Source organism: Haemaphysalis longicornis, unplaced genomic scaffold (genome assembly GCF_048455015.1).
Source record: "Haemaphysalis longicornis isolate Haplotype H1 unplaced genomic scaffold, Haemaphysalis longicornis Haplotype H1 scaffold_2, whole genome shotgun sequence".
Classification (NCBI taxonomy): domain Eukaryota; kingdom Metazoa; phylum Arthropoda; class Arachnida; order Ixodida; family Ixodidae; genus Haemaphysalis; species Haemaphysalis longicornis.
In genome coordinates, this window is record NW_027526295.1 from 115,942,395 (window position 1) to 115,968,906 (window position 26,512).

Below are 26,512 nucleotides of genomic sequence, written 5' to 3' on the forward strand. Positions count from 1 at the left end.
GCAAGACGCGATAGTGCTTGAAACTGGCAGCCTACAACTATGACCTCAAATACCGGGCGGGAAATTTGAACCAAAATGCGGATGCGCTGAGAAGGTTGCCACTACTGCAGTGCATTGAAGAGCCACATGTTCCAGTTGACGTACTCATGTTTGAGGCCCTGTCACGGCCGCCACTGACAGCAGGTGTCATAGCAGCCTGAACACAGGAAGATGAGACTCTCTCAAAGCTGTTCACAGCCGTTCAAGAAGGTACAATACAGCAGCTCAAGGGAGACGAATTCACACCGTCCCGAAGAAGAGGCTTTGAGCTGGCAATCCACCATGATTGTATCACTTGGGGGTCCAGGGTAGTCATTCCCGTGGCAGCGCGCAAACAAGAGATGTCACTGTTGCATGAAGGACATCGTAGAGTCATGGCTATGAAAGGCCATGCCAGAGCACGCAGCGGAACCCAGCAAGGGCCCCAATGCCGCCATGGACACCGGCGTCAACGCCGTGGCACACACCGCACGTGGATTGCACTGTACCTGTGGGCGGACATACATTTCTGGTGGTAGATGATGCTTTTACCAAGTGGCTGGAAGTGCGAGAAGTGAACCATCCTACGTCGGCAGCAGTGACTGCAGTACTGTGCAGCCTTTTCGCTACCTTTAGCGTACCGCGAAAAATTGTGTCCGACAATGGCGCAGCTTTCGTGTCTGTTCAAATGCAGAGGTGCTACACAGACAACAGAGTCAGCCACATACTCATGGCGCCGTACTACCCTGCTACCAACGGGCAGGCAGAGCGCTATGTTGGCGAGTTGAAAACAGCACTGGCACGGGACAAGTCTGGGCCGATGGGTTGCCGGCTCGCGCGGTTCTTGTTTCGGCAGCACAGCACCATCCACCAGACCACAGGAATCACCCCAGCCATGGCGATATTTGGACGGGAGCTTCAAACCCACTTAGACCAGATCAAGCCTGCACTAGAACCAACTGAGCAACAAGAGAAGCTGCCCAAGAGCCGACAGTTAGTGGCGGACGAACAAGTCATGGTACGGCAGTTTCTGAAGGAGCCCAAGTGGATTTAAGGAGTCGTCGAGAAACAGGTCGGCCCCCGAACTTGGAACGCCCGATTTGGGGGACGAGCGATCGTTCGACGACACCTGAATTAAATAAGAAAACGGGATACCAAGATAATCACAGGTGGCCAATCAGGGACGTTGGCGTGGGACCTCAATATAAGTAACGAAGTTGACACGCCGAAACACTGGGGTAACCTACCAAAAACTGTCGTGGAACAACGTCCAGCTCAACCCATCCCGACTGCTCCAGGGAACGGACGAGAGTCTGACACCTTGAAGCCCCGGAAGTCTCAGCGAGCAATACGGAAGCCTCGCCGCTACCCTCTCTAAGGGGGAAGAGGTGTCATGTAGCGCGCTCCGTCAAGCCCCAAGTCAAGTACTGCGCTCCGTCAAGCCGTAAGCGAACAAGTACCGCCACCTGGTAGGGCCCACTTGAATATTGACTCACGTGACTTAGATTGCGCGGACCTGGTGCGGCAGTGCGCGCCCATGGCATGGACGACACCTTCCACCACCCGGCGAGTTCTGAATAAACTACCTTCCTTTGTGTTATATCAGTGCGTCCGCGAGTAATGCATTCTCAACTCGGACTACCAAACTCCTGCAACTAACAGGTAGCAGCTGCGCATGCTGAGTCCCAGAGAGGGGAGAGCCGATCACCGCAACGGCGTCTGCGTCCTTTGCGCAAGTCTTTGCGTGCCGCGTCTGCCGCCTGTGATCCGCCCGTCCTCAGGCCCGTTGCGGGATGTTGGGATCTGGTTGCTGTCGGTGCAAGCTTGTGTTACCGGCAGAAAAACGCCCACACGAAGCGAGCACGTAGGGGTGGCTCTGCTACAGAGTAGAAGAGCGCTGCACGAAGCTTGCAGTACAGCGGCACTCTCAATCGCAATAGCTTCTCCTCAGGGGGTACGAGATCCCGATTCATAACAGTCTTCAACCGTTGTCAAGAGAGATGCTTTCGAAGACAAGTGCTCGGCGGACGCTTGACTCCAGGCCTGGGCTGTACGACACCGTGCTGGAGCTTCACCAGGCTGGTCAGTGGAGGAATAGTGGCTCCCAGGAACCTTTCTGGCTTGGTCAGGCAAGAAACAGACCTACACAGAAAGACACAATCGCATCGCCGGGAAGTGCGAAGACAAATCCACCCTGAAGCTCTGCCAGGCTTTTAGTTGCGAAGGAAATACTCTATTAACAAACTAAACTAGTTACATTTTTGCCCAGCAGTACTTTAGCCAGGCGCACGAACTTGAGAGGCGACATATCGTGTGAGTGGAAATGTCCCGAATTTAAGTAAATGTAATCGTGAAGGGCGAAGCCTGTTTGAGAAAAAAACAATTCAATCGCGAAAGTCAGACATCTACAGTCCCATTCTCGCGCTGAGAGCTGCGATTTGAGCTCTCGTCATTGCCCCGAGATTCCCCCTTTTTTAATCGCACCTTAGTCGCGCCCGTTCCCTGTAAGCGACTGCGACCGGTTTGGAGGACATCAGTATTTTTTAGAGACGTATCTCGAGCGCGCGAAGAAAACTGCCCTACTTTCCACCGCTCGAGGAAGACGTGCACTTACGTTCTTGCGCTGCGAGGTCCTCTGAGACCCGGCGTACAGCGTGCGTACGGCGCAGCCAAACGACAGTCGTGCACTGGAACTCTTGCCGCACTTGTGCTTGAACGTTTTGCCTCTGTAGTCGTCTTCTGCCTTTTTGCCGACACCGTCGGTAAGCGAACACCGAAGGGCGTTTTCGTTTTCTTTGCCGGATGCCAAGGCTACCCTAGGTCCCTGCTGCCCGGTCCCAAGCGACATTGGAATCGCTACAAGCTCGGCTGGCCGTTTCTCGGGGTCGGTTACCTGAGCCGGTGCAGGACGGAATCGGCTTGCTCAGTGGCGAGATTGTCGTTACGCTTAGCTGCACCGTGCAAACAGTTCAATATCTAAACTGTCAAAGTCAAAGCATCGCTCGGTTGTGTACTCGCGTCTGGAGAAACACCGTTCGTTTCAGAGGACTCGTGTTGCCTCCTTTCGTTAGCGTGAACGTTAACACTTTCCTGCGGAATGTCGTCAGCTCTTGAACTGCGCGTTCGTGTCGGCAGCCGTTTTGCAGGCCTCCCGTGAAGCTGAGACCTCCGAACACGACGCTGACACATCTCCGCTCTCAGTAGGGGCCACACTCTCACTGAGCGTACGCTGCCCTCGGTCGTTAGCGTCCGAAAATTCCCCATCTTTGCTATCTCCCTCTCTCTCTCTCTCTCTCCGCGTTCCTTCAAGAGGTGGCGATACTATCCTTACTTGAGCACTTCTCAGCGAGCTCAGCTGATTTTTTTAGATGTGACGCTGAGAGCATGTCTTCTCGGCGGCCCTGTCCTTCCTGCGCGCGTCCGTTGTTGTTGTCCGCGTGCGTCCGTTGTCCGCAGCCACTCTCCACCACTCCTCTCCGATAGCGAATACTCTCTCGCGAGGGGCATTGGATTGGATTCGATTGGATTGGCTTGGCTTGGCTTGGCTTAGATTGGATTGGATTGGGGTTGGATTGGATTAAAGTGGATTGTGTTGGATTGTGTTGCGTCATAGCCGCGGCACTCTCTCCGCGGTCTCCTCTCCTTCGGGCGCGCTGCGGATGTAACCGGTGTGCCGCTCTCCGGCGGCCTTTCGGTCGACTGTTGCTCTCCGTTTGCGCTTGAACCCCCCCTCAGCGTCGCATGACACCAGGATTCCCGCGAGGGGAGGTAGGCGTAATTTTTTCTCAGCAGTTTCTCGAAATTGTACGCCTTCACGCGTAACAGCTGATCATACCTGTTCGAGAATAGTTACCTGTATTTCGGAAGAAGTTCCGGGGATACTGCCGCTTGCGTGACAACTTCCCCAAGCGGACCTGCGATGGTGACTTTAGAAACAGGCAGGCTCACCTTCGCGCTGCTACGGCCTGTTTTACCCAAACGCTCTGTCCCGCCAGCTGATCCTGTTCAACGTACGAAGGGTGGACCACGTCTATCATCACCGCGGAGTTGTGAAGAACTCAGCACGGTTTACCGTTGACCAAGCCTTACATGCCAATGTGGACTTTGCTCAAAACGCTGATAAGGCTTCTCCCGAAAAGCTGATTTAGCGGACAGGAGGTTTTACAATATAACTAAAACCTTCACACATACATCAAAGTGTAGTTTACGCTGATAGACTCCGTTTCACATCCTTATCAGTATGTGAATAAGAAAAAATCAGAGAAATTAAACCAAACAGCAAAGCATATATATTTTCCCCATCCACTGCACCACAACGGATGTCTAGCCGTGGCCTGGGTTTCCTTTAGTGGTGCTTGCGGTTTGCGTAAACATAAATATTTCAGGCCTCCGAGCCCTCTGTAGTTTAACAGTGTGGGTCTCAGTAATAAATCCCGTCTAGCGCTACAAGTGCAGAAAAATGCACTTACGAGAAAGCGTTAGGCGTTAGCCCGTATAACTTGGCGTAATAAGTAACTATAATATGTTTTCATGGAGAAGTACCTGTGCAAACGAGAGCGTAGTAATGCCCAATTTGAAGTGAGTAGGAATTGTGTCGTTGCGAGCGCGACGCAGGAGGCACAACTTCAAAGTGTCTCTCTTCTCTGCTTTCTCCGCAAGCTTTGTGGTGACAAAAGGGTCAATTACACCCTAAACTTCGCCTTCAATGCCGCCCTCCAAACTGGCTACACGTTCGACAAGGGCTCCAACGGCAGCCACACGCTAACGTTCGACAACACCAACAGCTACCGGAAAAAGGTAAAAGCAAGCACCGAAAGAAAGCGTAGATTTTTGAACGCAAGCGAGAGTTCTACATATCACTCGGACTACTTATCAAATAAGCACGGCGGAGTTCAAAATGGGTCTGTTGCTTCCGTGTAACGAGCATCATTAAGGGAATTAACTCATTCGGCAAATGGTTGTATAAGTTGCCCCTACAGGGGTTAATGGTCGTAAGTAGAGGTGTCTTCTCCAGCGGTAGCACTGGGAATGGTTCTCTCTCCCCGTGCGCCTAAATAGTTTCCGGACCGTCGAGTTGGCGGCGCGAACGTAGCCCCAAATTCGGCAGTCTCGCACAGCTCTGTGACCATAGACCAGGGCGGAGCGTTGTTAGCGCAGGCGGAATGTGCCTTCGAAAGAACTCGTGGCGTGACGTTATTTGCGCGCATATGTTCCAAATGCTGCAAAAATTGCACACAAATATTTAAAAATGGAGGCTTCCGAACAAAAGAGGGAGCTGAAGGCCTGGCATTGCCTTTTCTGCCGGGTAGTTTGTGCTAACACAAGTTTGAAGGTTGCCGTTTAAGGCTGAAACCGTAGATTCTTTTTTTTTTGCAGATAGGAATCCGTGACTGCTGCTTTTTTTCATACGCCTACTAAGCGAACGCCTGTAATCTGATAAGAGATGCGTAGCGGCTTCCCTTTGATATACCCAGTCGGTGGACGAGCAATGTATTGTAAAGTCGAGAATGATTGGAAGGCAATCATTCGAGCAGCGACATTAGATCATCAAATGCCGTGATGACGGAAACATCCGAACAGCTTCCCTCCCTTACTCGCGCTATTCCTTCAGCAGCTGTCACCCCCTCTGGGCCGGTAGCATGTTTTTTTTTTTCATTTCTTTTTATTGACATGGTCATCAAAATCTCTTAGACTGGACCAGCACAAGATCTTTGTACAACAACAAAAAAATCTCATCGCCATTACTCTAGCCTCGCCACTGTTAGTCGAGATATTGGGCAGCTACGCGCGCACACATGACAGCAAATAGACGGAAACGCAAGAACGGGATAATAATCATCGGGGGATGGTTGATTGCAGTCCCTAATAGCCCAGGAAGGGCAAAGGTAGTGCATTCTTTGTCTTCCCATTTGCAAAATCGGCCGCTGTGTATTGATTGATTGTAGGGTTTAACGCGCCGACGCAACGCAGGCGATGAGGCGCGCCGTAGTGGAGGGCTCCGGATTAATTTTGATAACCTGGGGATCTTTAACGTGCGCCGAAATCTCGTACACACGGGCGTTTTTGCTTTTCGCCTCCATCAGAAAAGCGGCCGCCGCGGCCGGGAATCGAACCCGCGACCTCGTGCTCAGCAGCGCAACGCTTTAGCCAGTGAGCCACCGCGGCGGGTCGGCCGCTGTGTAGCTGGACAGGCCCTCGTCGATGGTCCCGCGGTCGCTTCCAAATTGGTGGCGCGTGTCTCTTAACTTAAGCGTGCCTCTTAACTTTATGATATCGCTGCAAATTCGAGCAGTGACGACAAGAAAACATGACCCATTACCATTCGCGGCATTGACCAAAACTGGTTCTGCCAACAATGACATTTCTAAGCACCTACATTCACAGGATCTCACAAAACGCCAGGACCTGTACCTAGCTACTAATTATCACTATATCAAAAAATTGCAGCCGTTCCACTCAACGTGAAAGCTGTCGAAAGTGCAGAGCAGTGATTCGCCATAATCGGCTGTAGCGCCGGTATCCGCTCACTGCTACCACCCAATGCAAATCAAATTTCCCTCCTTCGCAGTGCGCGAGCGCCCCTGCTTGAAACTGCGCAAGCGGGAGATCTGTTCTTTTTGTGCTTGCCTTTCCCCCAGCACGTGCCGGTGCTGCAATGCCATGTTTTTTCGCTTACTACCGTAAAAAAATAACCAAACGAGCATTCCTTACTAAATGAACGTGGGCGCTTCCGGTTAGTGACGTATATTATACCCCGAATGTACCTACAGTCTTTTTTGCGCTATACAACGGGGAGATAGATGTACGACAAGCGCTAGCGGTTCGCGAGTTTCTAACGCTTATAACTATATAAACCACTTGGCTTTTGAAGCCTTCGCGTTACGCCGCGACGACAGCTGCTCCGAGGGAACGCAAGCTCTATTTGGGTCCAGCGAGTGAGCTACAACAACACGTGCTCGGCACTTAAAGTTCTCTACGAACGTAATAGGGGCCGTGCGATTTCTGGTGACGCTTTTTTGGCAGGAATTGGACTGACGTGAAGGTGCGGTTTCTGCAAATGGCCACGCTTCTCCCCTTTTTGACATCACCGCATTTCTTGGCTGATGATATTTTCTTGTAATTAAGAACGATTGAGTCTCCAGAGGGTCAATACGAATCTTAATAACAAGCCTGGCCTGCGCTCGCGTTTGTACCTTGTGTAATGGGGTATTTGTTGTTACTGATGCACCTTTGCGTGCTCGCTTTTTCTGTTAGCAGCTAACAGTGGATATGGAACTAAGGCTGTTAATTATTGTTTTTTTCCTATGTGTGCATGAAAACCTTCTATCGGGGCGACAACTGCTAGATTGTGTCGTGTAATTGTTTTTATGAGAGATTGCACATATTGTTATTTTTTCTTTGGGCGCGGTTCCGCGCTTCCTGCCGAAAGTGCTTTCTTGTGCCACGCCAAGCTGAGTACAACAACTGTTAGCCCAAGAAGCATCCTCAGCAACCACTGGAAAAATAAAGAACCGAAAGAACATTTAGTGCCCTTCCACTCTGTGGAAACGAATGACTTGCAAAGCTGCACGCCTGCCACAGAGGGCACAATACAAAACAATTTTTTTCGTAATTTACGACTGAGCAACTCCCTAGCCAATTACCTGAATAAAATTTGGGAAGATCCAAGGTATACACTAGCGGACAAACGTACCGATGTCTCTTTCCCTGCTGCGTCGTAGGCATCTTACTGTTTGTGCAACTCACACCCCAATCCACTCTATCACTAAGGACACCGGACCAGCCGCATTGGGCTGTCTGACGGCCCCGTTTAAACCTCACGGCAACTGAACGGTCATGTCATCAGTAAGGGCATTAAATTTACAGCTGGGCGTGTCCGCTCACCCGTACTCCTACCCCGTGCACGCAAATACCGGAAATCGGTCAGGAGCGGGTGCCTGGAAGTGAAAGACGCTGTCGAACATATCGCAAGCCCTTTAAGCTGAACGAGTGATATTGGCACACGTCGGCGTTCCAACCGAGGCAGTTGCTTCTCCATCGGGAGGGATTCGCAGCTACTCGACCAGCTGGAACTTGAGGCAGCGATGGCGGCCGCCGCGGCTTTCCGTTGTTTTCGCGCTCATTCGCGCTTATGCTCGGGCTGACGCGTCTTCAGCTTTCGCTCTTTTTCCTCCAAGCGAGCGTCAAGAGTACGTCCCACAGCGACCTAACATCTACAAGACCTCGCCCTTTATACTAGCGGACACACACAATGGTGTCCCTTTCGATGCCCAGTCGTAGGCACCTTAATTTCTGTGCGACACACCAATCCAGACCCAAACAGCTCGATTGCGGAGGACAGCGGACAGGAAGCATTGAGCCATGATACTCCCATGCTTATATTTTCCATAACCACATCGGGAATGTCATCGGTAGTGTCATTAGACCCTGCTGTGCGGGCATTCCACCTCCCCCAGCCCTAACCTGTGCACGCCTCTAACGGCAACGGAGGATGGGCGCATAATTACGCGTAACAAACACCGGCGAAACGAGAGAGAAAGACGTGGTGTGCGGCCAAACTAAGATCTATTATTATTGTTCCGGCAGAAGAAGTATGACCAACTGTCAACGAAGCCTGTCGACGCGACAATGTCGAAAGGATGGCTTTCAAGCTAACGAAGAATTACGTCCTTACGTCGAAATTCCAACGGGGCAGGTTGCTTTCTACCGGTGGGCACCCGCGTCTTGCGGTCAAGATTTATTTGAGGCGGCAACGGCCGCAGCTACATCTCGACGGCGGTAGTGGCGGTGGCTTTCGGGCGTTTTAACACGAAAGTGTTTTATTCCAGCATAAAAAACGATTTTACTGACGTCATATCCGTTCGGGAAATGACGCCAGTACAACCAAGCAAGCGGCATGTAAAGGGTGCACCCGTCCACACATGGTCTTCCTCTGGAAAAGCAACCTTTAGTACTAAAGAGTACCTTATACTTAGGGTTGTTCGTTTTCAAGTTTTATATTTTAACACGAAAGTGGTTTATGCCGCGATACACCAAGATTTCACTGACGGCATACTCGTGACGGAAATGACGCCACTACACCTTTCCCGAAGCGACCCGCCAGAAGGACGTCGCTCGCCAAGCACGACCACAAGACAGCCGCCGCCACGCAAAACATTCTCAGCTGCAGATTTCACTGCACATTTCACTTTCGTGTTTTACCGATTCCTAGGACAGAGGCATCAACCACAGTTTTTGACACTCATTCGCGCTGCTGTTTATTCTCCGCAACCATCTGATAACGGCGCTGCGGCCGCTGTCAACCGACTGCACAACACGTGAAAGAGGCATACGTGGTCGCGAGGGGAAAAACCGCTGTGATACCGCTGCGTGAAACAGTGGCCGGCGGTGGCGAGGAGGAGCCCCGGAACTGCGCCGAGTAAAAACCGGGAAGGGGGGGGGGGATACATAAACTGCTTCGCCTTAAAAAGGACCGCCGGTTTTCGGTCTAATCGAGGCAGTTCAGGTTCACCAACTATGGAAGACAAACCTAGTTGTGCCACCACACTTCAAGCATTATCATTTCCCTCTCCGCCGGCCATTGACGGGCCATCGATTACAGCGGCGCACGGTTCCCTGGTTTTAGGGATTTCATCTCCGGTGAACTCCTTCCTGATCACTGTTTTATATCCATCAATGCGACGTGATTTACTCATTTACAAGGTGCGCTCACGTAACTTTAGGTTGTGGGAATATATTTGCCAACATGGGCGAACTGTCAGCCACCCTATGCCCATGAGCTCCACATTGTTGTTAGTGTAATAGAAGACAGAAATGGAGAATGAGCACAAGATACCAGCAGGTGCTTACGGGTGACTTTGCATACCAGTCACCCCTAAACAGCGAGCATATTTGTCTGGTCCGGTAAAAATACTCTTCCCATCTCTAGAGTCAGCCTTATTGGGATCCGTATTAATTTTGCATCTCTGTCCTGCACGCATATGAAAGGCAGGAATGTGTCAGCTTATTAAAGAAATGTTGGTTTCAAACAAGAATAAACGTTTGTTGGGATCTGTTACAATTTTGCATGGGTCGTACTGGTATATAAATGGCAGTAGATTGCCAGCCTAAAAAGGTGTGTGGGTTGCAAACAAGAATATGAATAAAAAATCCAGTAACGAGAGTTAATAAACTCTCACTTCCTGCTAACGTTTATTTTCTCCTTAACACAGTTGTGTGATGCCAAGTTCAACCTCACGAACGTGAAATTCACCATCGCTGCGTACGACATCAACTATGACAGCGGAACGTCAAAGTGCCCGACATCGGTCATCGTTGGAAACTACAGCCGCACAAACGGGATACGCAAGCTCGTGAACTTCTTGGGCCGCTACACAGACCCCCAAAAGCATGCCGATTGCGTAAAGGTTCAGTAAGCTGCAACTGGTAGCATACCTTGGAAGAGATTTGTTGCTCGTTTACTGCTGCTGGTGATACCGAACCTGTTTGTGTGTTTCAAGTTGTCTCGTTTCTAATAAAAAAGATGCTGCATGTAGGAGTGAAACCTGCGTTCGATGGCGTATTCATGAGTAGTGTTCGCAGTAGAGCTAAATATTCTGCGATTCCTCGTAAGGCCACCTGAACGGGCAGTCGCCGGACGTTCCCAAATTGCGTGCGACAGGGGAGCAGCCGTGGTGCGGTGTTGGCGCACAGTGCCGTCGAAACTACACAGCGTCGGGGCTAAATTACTTACTGCGCCTTTTCGCCTCAAGCCGCCAGGTGGCGAGTTCTGGGGACTAGGCCGGCCTCTCGAAGGGCACGTTGTCCGTGTTGAACCCCGACTATCGCGGAGAGATTAATTTATTTACACGCCTACTGGACCCGAAGGGCAATGAGCAGTGGGCTCAGATAAATGGCAATGAAGACAGGTGTGGACATAGAGGAAGATATAAGAAAACGACAATTTAAAGAAACATACCAGGTATTTAACAAGTACATAACCATACACTTTAGCCCGTGACGACACCGCTAAATATGCAACGGTAAATTCTATTAGCGTGTAAACGAGATCAAATACCGACCAGACACCAGATGTTGCACATCAGGCGGGGAAATGTGGCAGCCGCAACTTTCGCTCAAGTAATTCATTGTTGGGGCCACGCAGCAAGAATATATAGGAGGCTAAACTGCTCATTGCGACAACCGCGGGCGAGTGATGAGATAATCTCGCAATGAAAACCAAAGCAGACTGCAAATCTTTGTAGCTGCGGCGGCGAAGGAGGGGATACCGGCACCTGAAGGACGAAATGATAGCGTCTGCAATTCCTTCCGGGGCTGAGCAGTGAAATGCCGATCGCGGCGGCCGCGCACTTTCTTCACCCGCGGCAGATGCCACTAGCTCAACGTATGACGAGCGCTTGTGACATTATCTGGCCACGCTAGGAAGCCTCGTTTACCCTCCAATCTAGTTCTTGCTCCGTGGGTAGAGTGGGCCTGGAGAGTGTTTCTTCGCCGACCATCTGTGTAGTGACCGTGAGCAGATTGCCACCTTCCGTGGGGTCTGCGCCCGTTCTAGCCGCAGGGTGGCGAGTGTAAGGTACCGACATTACGTTTGTGCACTGTTTGATCGGCAGGCGGCCATGCGTGACAGCTGTCTCTGGGGGCTTTGGTACCTCCCGTATGGAAAAAGGGAAGCGGGAGTGGTTGAGAATTAGATCTTGGCAGATACCAGAGAGACGCCGGGTTTCTTTCAAAGCAGGATTAATTTCTGCGCCCAGTAAGCTAGACATGGACTGAGGTTTCACGTCAAAAGTTCAGGGTGTGATCGAGGACAGGTACCTAAACTCATCCCGCGGCAGGAAAAGTGCCCCGGCGGAAGCTACTCAAGGGGTTCATGCCCACTGTGGGCACAACACAGTTGGAGGTCGTGCGCAGAAGTGATCTGTACGCACTTGGAGCTAGCTTGAAGTTGGAAGGTTTTCTTTCAATGCTCATGTATGCGGGAATGGGAATTTATATAGCGGGATATGATGTTTTGGATATCTCTAATCTTATGAGCCCCAGCTCTAGCTCGTCGATTCAAACGTTATGTTCGAAATCTTCACCCGCATTGCCCTGCTCTGCGACGTCCCAAATCAAGCGGAGCCTTTACATTTAGGTTCGCGATAGCCATTGGACTTTCGCGGATGCGAGCAACACATCTGCTCAGACACAGCTGGCAGAAGTTAGCCAGACACAAGCACCAGGCCTCAGACCAGGGCAGTGAGTGCATGCAAAGCCGCAGTCATCCGCACCAGCTGAGCTGAGCCACGAGCGCCGCGCTCGAGCCAGCGCAAGGACATCGCTTTTGGGAACTCTTCGAGACCGCAGGAAATGTGCATAGAATGCGGCGGCGTGCGATTTTGGCAGCGCAAGCTACATTGGCAGAGGTTGAGCTCCTTGCGTGGCTCCTGGGAAGCCGTGCTGCGCATGCGCGAGGAACAGTGACGTCAGATGGCGCACAGCTGGCGCGCCGGAGCTGCCGCCGCGGCCGCAATTACATTGGATTGGATTGGATCAGAAATCGTTTTAGCAGCAGTAAGCATGATAATCAGCTAATTCTAGACAACCAGGAAACCTAAGAATAACAACCTGAACGTTAGCTCACGCTACGTATATCCTGGCATAGCCGAGCTAAGCCGCTGCTAATTATTTTTTTAACAGCGGAACTGTTGTAGCCGGCGTATTGTGTGGCGAGTAACGCGTAACGCGTTAAAAAGTCCGAGCGCTCATCAGCGCGTGCCTCGCGGCAACCAGGCTCGCGCAGTGGCTTTAGCAAAAAATAAAAAAAAACCTAGCAAAAACTTGAGGAGCACCTTGCGGTGCCTAGCAGCCAACAGCGCCACAGCTGGCGCAACAACCACTTCACCAACCTCGACGCGACTCCAGGAACGCAGCGCATGCGTCGTGCACGTATTAGAGCCGCCGCTGCGCTCTAGCTGTCGTGAAGGCTCCCGCCATGTAATGACTAGATGAAGAACACGACGATATCGATGCAGATGACGTTTACAACTACGAGCACAAGGGAAAGCGACGGCGCAACATGTTAATAAACAATTTTAAACTTGTACAAATCCGTGATGGGTCTTAAGTGCTGGCGCAGAAAGAAATCCTCTGGCGTTCCTATGCCTCAAGCCTTGTGCGACTTTTCTTGCGCGCTGTTGTGGCCGTGTAAGCTGAGATGAAGAGTGCATGGTAGTTACCAAACAAAAAATTAGCAGAGGCTTAGCTCGGCTATGCCAGGATATACGTAGCGTTAGCTAAGGTTCAGCTGGTTATTCTTAGGTTTCCTGGTTGTCCTGGATTAGCTCATTATCATCGGTGCTGCTGCTAAAACGATTTTCAATCTAATCCAATCCAATCCAGTCCAGTCGAGTCCAGTCCGCTCCAGTCACTGCTCCTCGCGCATGGGCACCACGGCTCTCCAGGAGCCACACGAAACGGCTATCAATAGGCTCCGGAGCAGCGTCAGATTGGCTACTGCGCAACGGAGGCGCACAGCTGGGCATGCGCCGACGCGACTGCCGCAGCAATGAAGTGACTCCTCGGGAATGCGCAGACCGGCGAATCTGCAGAACCAATTCTCTACACACCCGTATTCCAACTGGATTGTATTTCCAATCCAATCCTATACAATGGATTTTAATCCAATCCAATCCAAATCTCCAATCCAATGCTCCTCGCACTTGCGCAGCACGGCCCCTCAAGGTCCACGCGAAACTGCTCAACCTCGGCCAATGTAGCTCAGTACGCTAAAAAGCGCTGGCTAAAATGTCGGAAGGACACGGAAATGAGCAGGCAAGCGGGTTGTCACCTAAAAGGGGGGTGGAGATAGAAGGGTTCCCTGAAACGGAATTCGATCCGAAAATTTGTAAGCGCCTCATTTTCGATCATATATAGTCGATCTCGGATATCTCGAAGCGGGATGTATCAATATATTGCATATATCGAACGGTCCACGGATGCCCTTGGAAATCCTACGGATAAGTATAGCGTTTTTGTATCGAAGAAATATACTGTAGAAGCGACAACTGGGCTACTTGTCAATTTACATGAGAGTCTGAATTTGTAAAGCGCTCTAGAACGTAAATATAAAACACGCGCCTTCCTCCACACCGTTTGTTCATGCCTGTCACGTTTTAGAAATAACACGCTGGATTGTGAAGTATGCATGATGTCTGGTAGCATGGGTTTAGGTTGACCTATTTAAATATGTGTCTGTTCAAATAAAAATCAGTTGTGAGTCAGCGCGGTAGGAGTTCGTCTCTTTTCGTAGTATATCTGTTTAAGTGCGCTTCCATCAAGATGTTCCAAACGTGTATAGAACTCTCATCCACTGTCACATTCCGTACGCTGTGCCGCAATTGTGCCAGCAGGTACGCTTCTCCTGGAGGAGCTGTGGGCGATGATGATGGTGACTGCACGCACGTAGCGTCGCTTGGGTAGCCTTCAACAGGTGCTCGACCTGCTCGAAGCTCTTTCATTGGCACGGACGGGCTACAGCGGCGGTGTGCGCGCTTTGGTACGACCTTCGCAAAGGGCCTGGTTCCGGCCTGCGGCCGCTGCAAGGAGCCGGCGCTGCGAGCCCACTCCGCTTAAGGTACTCCGCTGATGCGCCCGTCGCCCACTCCGCGGGCAAGCGATGCGCCGCTGCTGCTCTTGTTTTCTTTTTCTTTTTCGCTACGATCCTGGCTACGGCCCTACGCAAAAGATGGGGAAGATGGGCGGGGCAGGAAGCAACCGGCCAAGACAACTCCATGCGCATCAATGAATAATGACTTCCGATAATTATTTTCGTGTCGCACGCTACGCCCGCAGCCCTACGCGGATTTTGATGTATGCATGCAATTTCCTTAAACAAATTATTGAAATAATTGGAAAATGAGACGGAGCACGGATTCGCCATTTAAATTGTTGCCTTCGGCTCTTTCTGTTTTGTTTCATTTTAATTGGCCAGATCTAGGGGAAAACCCCAAGGCGGAGTAAGTTTCTGGGCAGAAAAATTTGACACCCACCTCAATGCACGAATCAAATGTTCCCTCGCTTGTTTTGCTTAGTGTTCTAGTCGCTATTATTTTTTTAATCAGTAATTGGTTGAAGTCCAGGTGAGCCAAGCGCCAACGACGATCTGTATCCCTTGGAAGGGTGCCATGCGCAGAAATCCCTCCGTTCTGGAACTAGCACCCATTGTAAAAAAAAGCCGCTGTGCTTCCCGCTTACCTCAACGCCATTTTTAATCCCATTTACTTCCTGTCCTCAATGCGAGCGTGTTTTGAACACACGCTCGCGTGCTGTGCTGATCAGCACAGCCGGGATGACTGTCAACATGAAAAGAAACTCCCTGCTGTCGGATTGAATTGTCAAAATTTCTCGCCTTCTACAACTGCATGGACGAGTTACCATTGATCGCATGAAATGACCTTTATTCAGTAGCATCGGCAATCCAATAGAAACAACCATTAAAAATAGCCCCTTTAGAAGCCATTTTTAAATGAACACGTTCGACTAATTGGTTCATTATTAGATTGTTCAATCAGTCGAATTAAAATATATAATCAATCCCCAGCCCTATTCATTACATTATAATAACACAATAATGTGCATAAGAGTTATAATAATAGTAAGTAACTAATAACCATCCTTCGGCGGCGGCCAGAAAGGCCAATTGGCAATACCTGAGAGCGCAAGAAAACGCGATTAAGTTATAAAATATCGTTATTAATACTGACATTATTATTATCGTCTAGTTGACTATCATCGTAATCCCTACAAAAACCTCCCACCTTTCCAGGGCGCAGCTACAAACTAATCCGCCCCTGATGGCGAATAAGTAGTCAATATCATTCGTTGTCCGGCGTTGTCTACACAGGCAGACTGGTGCGTCATGACAATAGATTGGGTATGCTTTTTCATGTGCTCTACTTGTTCCACAGCCCACTGCTCGTAGGTTTGCCTCTCTGGGAATGATGTTTTGAGTTGGTCTTCTCTGAACTTGTTCCACTTGATTATCTTGACTGTCCCTGTCTTGGCCCTGAAGGACTTCCCCCGTACGGTGAGTGTTACTATCGTGGCCGGAGCGGAGGTTTACAATTGTGTTTGTCCATGCCACATCTAGCGAGCCAGCCAGCAGTGAAAGATCGGGGGTAGTGTCTCTGGCTTTGCTTGTACCTTGGCGAGTGTAGGTCTGGGGGTCGTTAAGGAGGACTACGTTGAATTGATCAATAAAGTTGTCAATTTCTTTGCCTCTTTTGGAGCAGAACTTGTATCCCCATAATGTGTGGGGCGCCCGAAAGCCAAGAACATCAAGGAAGACATCCAAGTCCAACTAGAGGGACATGCGATAATTCCTAGTCCCAGCATTCAAATCCTAGGGGGTCACCTACAAGCAGACACCAAGAGTCTCATCTCCCTACAAAACTGAAGCAAACTACCGATCAAATAATGCACATGATTAGGAGGGTGTCTACTAGGAAGAGAGGAATGAAAGAAGTGGATACCCTGCGTTTGGTCGAGGCATTCGTCATTTCAAGGATAACCTACATCACGCCGTACCTCTTACTAAACAAAAGCGACATAAACCTCCTCAATATACTCATACGGAAGTCAGTCAAGCATGCCATAAGACTACCCATAAGCGCGTCCACAGACAAGCTACTCAGGATGGGCATACACAACACCGCAGAAGAATTGATCGAAGGTCATCTATTCAGTCAAAAGGCCAGACTCAGCCGTAGTAAAGATGGGCGAAAAATTCTCAACATAGGGTGGGCGGCCCTCGACGCGATTCCGCAGGTGCAGATACCAACCTCCTGGCGCCAGTCTTTAATTATTCACCCACTGCCAAGAAACATGCACCCCACCCATCACGAGGCCAGAAGAGCAGCGAGAGCTCGAGCGCTCAACACGAGCTTTGGAAAAGACCCCGGAGTCGTATACACGGATGCCTCTCGCTGTAGAAGCAAGCCATACGCAACAATAGTGGTGTCGACCGAGAACAGTCTCCTTGTAAGCGCAACAGTCAAGACCACGGACATCATTGAAGCGGAGGAGATGGCAATTGCTCTGACCCTCACACAGACGCGGCACAAACAATTGTCACCGACTCGCAGCAAGCATATTGGAACTATCGATCAGGAAGGGTGTCTCCAACGACCCTTAGATTGCTGCAGAACAAAATAGCAAATAGAAAAATTAAATTGGTGTGGAGAGAGAGAGAGAAACACTTTATTGAGCGTTCTGTGGTCTACGTGTCTGTAGCGGCCCCCAGCTTGAGCCGAGTGGCGACTTCGGTAGCTCTGTTGACCACAGCGGTTTGCACCTCTTGGTCTGAGCTCCCCAGCACCTTCTCCCACTGCTCATCACAAGTAATTGAAGGAAAGGGGTCTTTAGGACATCCCCACAGGATGTGAGGAAGGGTGGCGAGGGAACCGCATACAGGGCATCCTGGGGAGGGGTATAAAGAAGGGTGGATAAGGGCCAGTTTTGCGGAATTAGGAAAGTTGTTCGTCTGCAGAAGACGCCACGCGTGTTCTTGGGAAAGGTCGACTTGGATATGGGCGGGAGGGTATCTATGGCGCAGAGGCGGTAATGGGTAGTAACTTCATTGTACGTTATTAGTCGATCCCTGGAAGATCTGGCCCCGTGGTAGGGATCGTGACTGGCCCCGGCTCGGAACGTAAGCCCGCGAGCCGCATTGTGGGCAGCCTCATTTCCCTCGAGACCAGCGTGTGCCGGAGTCCAGATAAGTTATACTGGTGAACTGGGTGGATTTTGTTGCAGACTTTCGGAGGCCAGCGTTGATATTAGGCCGCTAGCGAAATTTTGAACGGCCGTTTTAGAATTAGAGATTATATTTGGTGGGGTCGGCCTCATTGAGAGTGCTAACGCGATGGCCGCCTCCTCCGCCGTGGCTGGGTGGGGAGAGTTAACGGTCAGGGAGGTGAGTGGGGGTTATCGGGGTCATTAATTACAGCAATGGCGTAGGCATTGTAGTGCCTATATTCGGCAGCATCCACATATACCCCATCGGGTCGTACCGGGAGACGTTTGCGTAGAGCTCCTACCCTTTGTTCTCTACGGCCCGCGTTGTGAATAGGATCCATGTTGCGAGGGATTGGTCTGATGATGAGATTGGAGTGAATGTCGCTAGAGAGGGGAGATTTTGCTTCAAGGTCGTCGAGGGTGGTTATTCCTAATTGCTTGAGAATGTGATGCCCAGTGGAAGTTTTTGATAGGCGGACCACCTGATTGGATAAAGGGGCTTCGAAGAGCTCCTCTGCCGTGTTATGTATCCCAAGTCCTTCGAGTCTGGCATTACACGTATTAAGAGGGAGGTGAAGGGCAGTTTTGTATGCCTGGCGGATGAGGCGATTGACTTTCTCTAATTCACTTTTACTGGGGTTCAAGTAGGGGAGTGAGTAAGTGATCCTACTGATAACAAATTCCTGGATCAGTCGGATCCTCTCCGCCTCCTTGAGCCCCTTGCGACGTTTAGAGAGTCGCCTAATGAGCCCAATAGTTTGGTTGACATGCTGTTCCAATTTATGGAGAAATTGTGTATTGGCTCGATTTCACTGAACTGTCATCCCCAATATTTTCAGTACAGGGACCTCTGGGATCGGCTTGTTCCCTATCTGAATTTTAATGTCCGGAGAAACTTTACAATTTCTTTTCGGGGGTAGTAGGAGCAGTTCGGACTTATTAGGGGAGCAGGAAAGCCCTGAACGTCCAGCTTCTTCTACTACGACCTGAGCACCTGCCTGCAGAATCTCCTCTATGTGCGAATCATTGCCGCCCGTGACCCATAAGGTGAGTCATCGGCGTATAGGCTGAACCTGAGGTCGGGAATTTGTTCTAATCGATTGTGAATGTTTAGTATAGCCGGGTTGAGTAGTAGAGGAGAGAGCACCGCTCCTTGAGGGATTCCACTGGATGGAAGTTCTACCGTGTCAGAGGTAATGGCCCCAATTTGAAAAATTGCAGTTCGACATGACAGAAAGCTACGTATGTAGTTATACGTGCGGGGCTCCCGGATTAATAAACTGCAGTCCGTGCATTATGGCTTCGTGGGATACGTTGTCGAATGCCTTAGTTAGATCTAAGGCAAGAATATCTGCCGTGTACAGGTTATTTCGTGGTGTTATTAATTCTCGAAAAATTTGGAGCAGGACATCTTGTGTGGACAGGCCAGCACGAAACCCTATCATGGAGTGTGGGAGAGTCTGGCAGCGTCGAAGGTGGGAGACTAGCCGCGTGAGGATAATGTGTTCAAATAGCTTCCCCAAACTGGATGTAGGGAAATTTGTCGCAGGTGTTCTAATGCAAATTGTTTTCCAGGTTTCGGGATAAAAGCGATTTTAGCGGGTTTCCACGATTGCGGTAGGGAGCCTAGTTTCCAATGATCGGTAAAAAATCCTGTGAGAAAGGTGATAGAGCTGTCATCTAGATTCCTGGGCATTTTATTGGTTACCTGGTCTGGGCCTGGGGCTGACCGTGGCCGAAGCTTTAGTAGGGCTCCTCTGACCTCTGCCTCTGTTACATCGCCGTCCATAGTAGCGTTAGATAATCCTGCGTATGGGGGAAGGCGAGGGCAAGCCCCTTGGGGCAGGTAAATATCTTTGACTTTGTCAATAAGGTCCAAGTTCGACCCTGGAAAATTTTGGATGATGCTATTCAGGTGGTGCACCTGTTCGCCTGCTCATGCCTCCATTGAGGGTAACGAGTTTGCCCACCACCAAACCTGCGCACTCGCACCCCAGGCTGCGGGGGAAGGCGTGGAGTACTGCCCGCTTATCACTTTCACAGAAATCACGCAGTACTATCGACTAGAAAGACAGACACTCCCTCCACCTCATCCTGGCCTCTCTAGGGAGCAGCAGACAGTCTTTCGCCTCATTCAATCTGGATCCTTCCCCCACCCGGAGCAATGTTCCCGGAGCAATACTAGGCCGAATGCAAATTTTGTAAAAAACCAAGATCACTCCGCCACATAATTGGGAAGTGCGACTTCATCTCATAAAATCCACCCCTCCTCCATAGCCCTTCCCCCTCTTTTAGAGAGCAATGGGAGATTTTGATGTCCAGCTCCTCACTGGCGACCCAGCTAGCGCTGGTCGACCGGGCGCAGGCGGCCATGACATCATATGGGCTCCAGTGAATAAGGAACCACTCCCAATTTAGACGCTCAATGAATGCATTCTCTCTCTCTCTCTCACCGGTGTTGTCCGGCCCGGTCAAAAATTTCGTCGAAGTCCGCCGTCCAGCATGCAGGTTTTGCTGAAATAATATAACGGAGCTACGAAATTCTGCTGCTATATGATCTCTGATAAACCACATACGCACGAACGCTGCAAATACAGCCCGCGCGCGCATAAAGCAGCCTTCAAATGCAAGCGCGCAAGGACTATCCAAGGGAAGGCTCCCGCAGCCCCTACGCGGAGAGCGGTGGAACTGTACGTCGAGACTGGTCTGCATTGTTCTCGCCGCCGCTGCAAAGGCCGTGTCAACACAGCGCGTGCGCCGCCGCTCTAGCACGACCGTGCATCGGGATAGCCTCATGACAACGAGAACGCATGGTGGGATTGGATACGAAAGGGGAAGAGGAACCGGACCGGAGGCGTTGTGACACAACGGCTGCTTTGCTGGCATGGACTGGTGTGGCGTAATGCGTGCTTGCTTTTTGTAGCGCAAGCTACACGGGCTGAGGTTGAGCAGTTTTGCGTGGATCTTGAAGGGCCATGCTGCGCAAGCGCGAGGAGCGTTGGATCGGATTGGATTGGATTTGGATTCCATTTGGATTGGATTGGATTAAATCGGATTGGATTGAAATTTGGAGTACGAGTGTGTAGAAAATTGGGTCTGCACATTCGCCGGTCTGCACATTCCAGAGGAGTGATGTCATAACCGTGGCAGACGCACTGGCGCCGGCGCTTGGCCAGTTGTGCGCCTCCGTTGCACAGTAGCCAAGTTTGACGCTGCGCCAGAGCCGCTTGATAGCCGTTTAAGCGGGATTCACACGACGGAGAAACCCTCTCTTTTTGGCCCGCGGGACCCGCTCACGTGACCGGTTTTAGACTCCGCCCCTCGGTGGGGATAGCCCGCGGAGGCTCCGCGGAAGAAAATGCCTCCGCATGTTTTCGCTCAACGGCGGTGGCCCTCGGCTGGGAATGGAATCTGTTCCTCGGCGCTGTCGTCTGCTAGTCACCCCACGTAGCTCCGCACGTCTGGATGCGCCGCCAGGCCGGATAATCCGGTCACGTGCTGTTGATGTCACATATCCGTCCGCCTCCGCGCGCCTGTTCCTCCGTCGTGTGAATCCCGCTTTAGCGTGGCTCCTGGAGAGGCGTGCTGCGCATGCGCGAGGAGCAGTGACTGGAGTGGACTGGACTGGAGTGGACTGGATTGGATTGGACTCCACTGGACTGGATTTGATTGGAAATCGTTTTAGCAGCAGTAAGCATGATAATCAGCTAATTCTAGAAAACCAGGAAAGCTAAGAATAACCAGCTGAACTTTAGCTCACGCTACGTATATCCTGGCATAGCCGCGCTAAGTCTATTTTTTTCTTGAGGCAGCGTGCGCGTCTTCGCAACCCCGTTTGCGAAAAAACGGAATATTTTCGGTTTAGCGACGGAGGCAGACATCATTTGACCGGTGGAGGCCAGTGAGGAGAGAGTCGTCAGTTGCAGAGGCATTCGAAATTCAAAATTGCTCGCAGCACATTCTGAACCGTTGTGGGGCGTTTTGCACCTGAGGGTAGTTGCGGAAATCGGCTTCGTTGAAGCTCCAGTCGACAGGTGTTCAGATGCAAAAGACGACAGCGTTGAGTCTCTAGAGGGTGAATTACAGAGCTGCCAGAATTCCTATGCAAAACTTTCGGATGCCACAACAGCATGTAAGTTCGTAAGTGTTGACGACGATGTGCAGGCTATGGTGGATCGCAACATTGCGGCGATAGCAGAGGGCACCGCCGTTATCGAAGAGGCGGCCTTAGCTACCCTCACGACGTTCCCAACCGCCTACGGCAGCCAGCTTGCGTCAGCATTCAACATATAAATCCCGGCCGTGGCAGCGCAGTGGATGGCGCCGGGCTTTCTCATTTAAACAACGTTTGTGAGATTGAAGGCTGTTACTTCATGACGCAGAAGATAAAGTAAGCGACGCTTACGGACTTTTGGTGAGCTAAATAAAGTGCGGTGGTCGTCGCGCCGTGTTTCGTATTTTCCGTGCTTTGGAGAACAAATAGAGACGCTCTCACAAGAGGTCTTCAATGCTTTTGACGAAGCCTGTTGCAAGTGATGTGCGGAGTTTTCGGATAAGCTTCGGTTGTTCGTATATTGCAGAAAAATAGTATTGACTCAAAATGGCGATATTTCTCGCTTCTGGATATGCAATTTACGTGCCAAAGGAGGCACTGATAATATTCTGTAGAATGTTTTCCTTGCACAATCCGGAGCAGTAACGCAGCCCAATGCTATGATATTATCTAGCGCAATGTTATTACAATAAAACTGCCTGTTAAGTTTTATTGTGTTTCGTTACAGTTTTCGCGGCACGGCGTTAGCTCTCATTGTTCGCCGCTGTATTTTGGCTCACGTATGTCACAGGGCAGCCCTTGGAATGTCTTCTATGGCAGAAGGACTCGATTAGCATAAGAAATCCTCTCTGAAAATCAGTTCGTCAATGATCCCAGGAACATTTTCTTGCAACCAACATCGGTTTGAAGAATCGGCGCCCACTTTTTCAAATTATACAAAGTTGCATGTTGCACATACCGGTTAAACATTTTTAAAGACTGCCCAAAAAGAAGGAAACTAGAAATGATGGTATGATTACTTGTGCAAGTACATAATAGGACCGGGTTACAGAACGACTCAGAGGGCAATGGAGTGGAAAATGATAGGTGTAACATTAAGGGACAAGAAGAGAGCGGTGTGGGTCAGAGAACAAACGCGTGTTAAGGACATACTAGTAGAAATTAAGACGTAAAAATGACGTGGGCAGGGCATGTAATGTGAAGGCGAGATAACCGTTGGCATTAAGGGTAACAGAGTGGATCCCTAAAGAAGGCCAGCGTAGCATGGGGCGGCACAAAATTAGATGGGCAGATGAGATCAAGAAGTTTGCGGGGATAAATTGGTCACAGTTGGCACCGGACCGAGGTAATTGGAGAATAATGGGAGAGGCCTTTGCCCTGCAGTGGGCGTAGATGGGCTGGTGATGAATGGATGGATGGACAATTAAAATGTGTTTTGAACTGACTGATAGATGTGGCAGAAAACGCAACTTGTATAGCAGAGTGACAGTCTGGCTCCTCACAAACCTGTGATGTGCGATACCACAGGGAGAGAAGTGGAATATGTTACTAATTTAGAAGTTATTGAATACCTAATAACTTGACCTTTTTTTGCTGGAGGGAAAAAATGGGTTGTTGAGGGATTTAGGCTTCTAATGAACAGTAATATATATACACCGTTTATTTCTGGTAGTCAACACCAGGAAAAACCCGAAGACAATAAAGAAGGCAAACCCTGATACAAAATAAAAGCAGGTGCCATCATATTGCGGCAGGGCTGAGACGTACCCAGCGCTTGTCAGGGTTGAGAACACCTCTTCTATGTCATACTTTTGTGTGATATTATGTACAATACCTGTCATGCAATCATTAACCTCAAACTAAAGATACAATATTCCATTAAAATCTGATGAGTAGATAGCTCATGAAAGCTGAATACACTGCAGTTTGTTAGATGCGGAGCGTCTTATGCTCGGGGGTATGTCCCGCGGCGTCGGCGGTGGTCCGGCGTCCGCACAGCACTGTTTCTTGGCCAATCCCCCACGTCTTATACTCGGGGGTATGTCCCGCGGCATCGGCGGTGGTCCGGCGTCCGCACACCACCGTTTCTTGGCCAATCCCCACGTGGGTACGTGCCATAGAAGAGGAACAACAACAACAACCACAACAACAACTCCGGTTGTGCTTGCGCTTGACTCCGTGATTCTTCAGATGAGATGGAAGCAACAGCCCAGTCAGTGAGTGTGCTGACGCAATTAAGTAAGAGCATCCGCGCAAACACTAACAGCAATTACTCCCAAGTACAATCCACGGAACGTGTATCGATCTCGTCTTTACCAACTGCAACGGCGACGACTGCATACAACCACTGCTACGAGATCCACTGACTGTGCACTTCAGCGACCATAAGGCCGTCATACTCAAAGAAAGAAGACGTGCAAACCTAAATAAAGACCTCTAGATACCACTTCAATCTCGTCTCACTCGCGTATATATGCATACAATACGGAAAATTACACACATCTCCCCGAAGGGAACCATGAGTAGGATATATGAGCATTACGGGGTTCACAACATTTCCACCAAATTTGCCTAACAAACATCACGGAAACGCAAACGGAACCCCCATGACGCTCCGCATCCTGCTCACGGTTTCCTTCGGGGACATGGGTGTAATTTTTAATGTTACACCGCCCAGAAATGGGGACTTACCGTATTTTCGCGATTCAAAGCACCCCCCGATTTTAAGCACTTTATTTGCGGGAAGAAATTACTCAAAAAGTTTGCATGTGAATCTAAGCACCCATTATCTAAGCCCACCAGCAAGGTGCATTTCACACACATGTAAACGTGAACAATTTGACATTTCAGCCAAGTTAGTTATATAGTTTTCCATTAAAAACCATTTCAACGGAACAAGAGACGATATGCTGGAGGATACTGAGAATGGTAGCGCAAGCGGTACAACGGATTCGAATGGTAGCGAGGGAGACTCCGTATCAGACGGAAGCGATAGATTCCCTGTCTGGACCTAATTTTTCTTTCATGTGTGACAAAAAAACATTGTTCCCTGCGCCCATATCGTCGAGATATCTGCGCGCAATAGCTTGGCGGGGACAGGGAGTAATTTAGGTTGTTCGAGTCTAAGCACCCCAATCACTTTGAGCATCGTTTCAGCATACGTGTGGTCCTTGAAACGTGCTAAGGCACCGAAAATGGTCAAAATGCAAAGGTGATGATTAAAGTGCGTGTTTGTGAAATCTGTGGTATCGGTTCGTCGGTGATGGACCCTGCTGCCAGCATACAAAAAGTTTTGTCTTTTCAAGGCATCCCGGACCAGGGACGCCTTCCACGAGGCGAGGCCCACACATCAGCCTCTGCTAGATAAATAAAAATATTTTATTCTCTCTCTCTCTCTCTTTTCAAGACAAAGTCGTATTTGAAATCCCGTCACCGCCGGCGAGAAAGATTAAAGTCACCGCCTGGTACAGAATCCCAGCTAGCACCCTCTCAACAATTTTGAGCGTGATAAAGAGCAACAAGTTCGCGAAAGGCGCCAGTAAAGATTGTTGTGGTTCGTTTCCCCGAAGTCCGGTGTCGATCAGGAACCCAACCGCCCTGGCTCCGGTTGATTTGGCAAGAGCCTGGCAGGGCGATGGTGTTGAAGTTCTTGGAGGCGGCGGTCGAATTGACGAACTCGAGGTGTTGGGGTTGATTAAGTGAAACAAAGAGCTTATATACAGCTATTTAAAGTAGGGAAACTGGGTACATCAGCAGTAAAAGGAAAACTTCCGACTTCAAATAGACATTAGCTCCGAGTGCGCACAAATCACTCGAGCTCCTCAACTTCGTCTAACTCTCCTATTCTCGGAGCGTAGACAAAACGCTCGAGAAACGATGGCCGAGACTCTGTCTCGCCGCAAGATCCGTCTAGTTGCCCGGTACGGCACTGTACCCTAAACTTCCGATGCGACCTTAACCCCTAGCCGAGGGGGCTCAAAAATCCCAACCTAGCTTTAACGGTCGAGACTCCTTGTCCTGCCGTGAACTGCCCAGCTCAGCGCTCAGACAAGAACGATTTCTAACGGCCAAGTTCGGCCTTATAACACCCCGACATCACACTCTTTCGGGAACGCCCCTGTAGCGTTCGTACACGCGTAAGGGAGTGCCCGAATTCACGTAGACAGCTGTCACTCAGCGGGCCACGTAATATTCTATGAGTCGCCGCCATCCATGGGTCAACGGCACGCACGCGGACGAGCAAGTGCGCGCGGCCCCGCGGGGCGAGGGCGAAAGACGGCAACAGTGCATTATGCTGAAGGAGCGCGTTAACAATGGAGGCTCGCGCGGCGCACGCCCCGACGTCGGCAATTACACCTCCCCGGTGCTTCTCGGAACCCGGCAGCGCCGTCTGCGTTTTCAATGGGGGATTATTTCCGAGGTATTCCGTGGGCTAGACAATCCGTCCCCCCTGCGTGCCGTGACGAATTGGCGACGGCTGCCGCGTAGAGTCCACAGTGTTGAGCCACCAGACAGGGTGGCGGGTTCTCACGCGCAGCATGCGCACCTGTCCACTGACCTCACAAGTGGACCTTACAGCTCCCTTTCAGCATAAGTTTGGTCTTTGAAACGAGTTAAGGCACCGAAAATGGCCCAAATTCAAAGGTGATAATTAAATTGCGC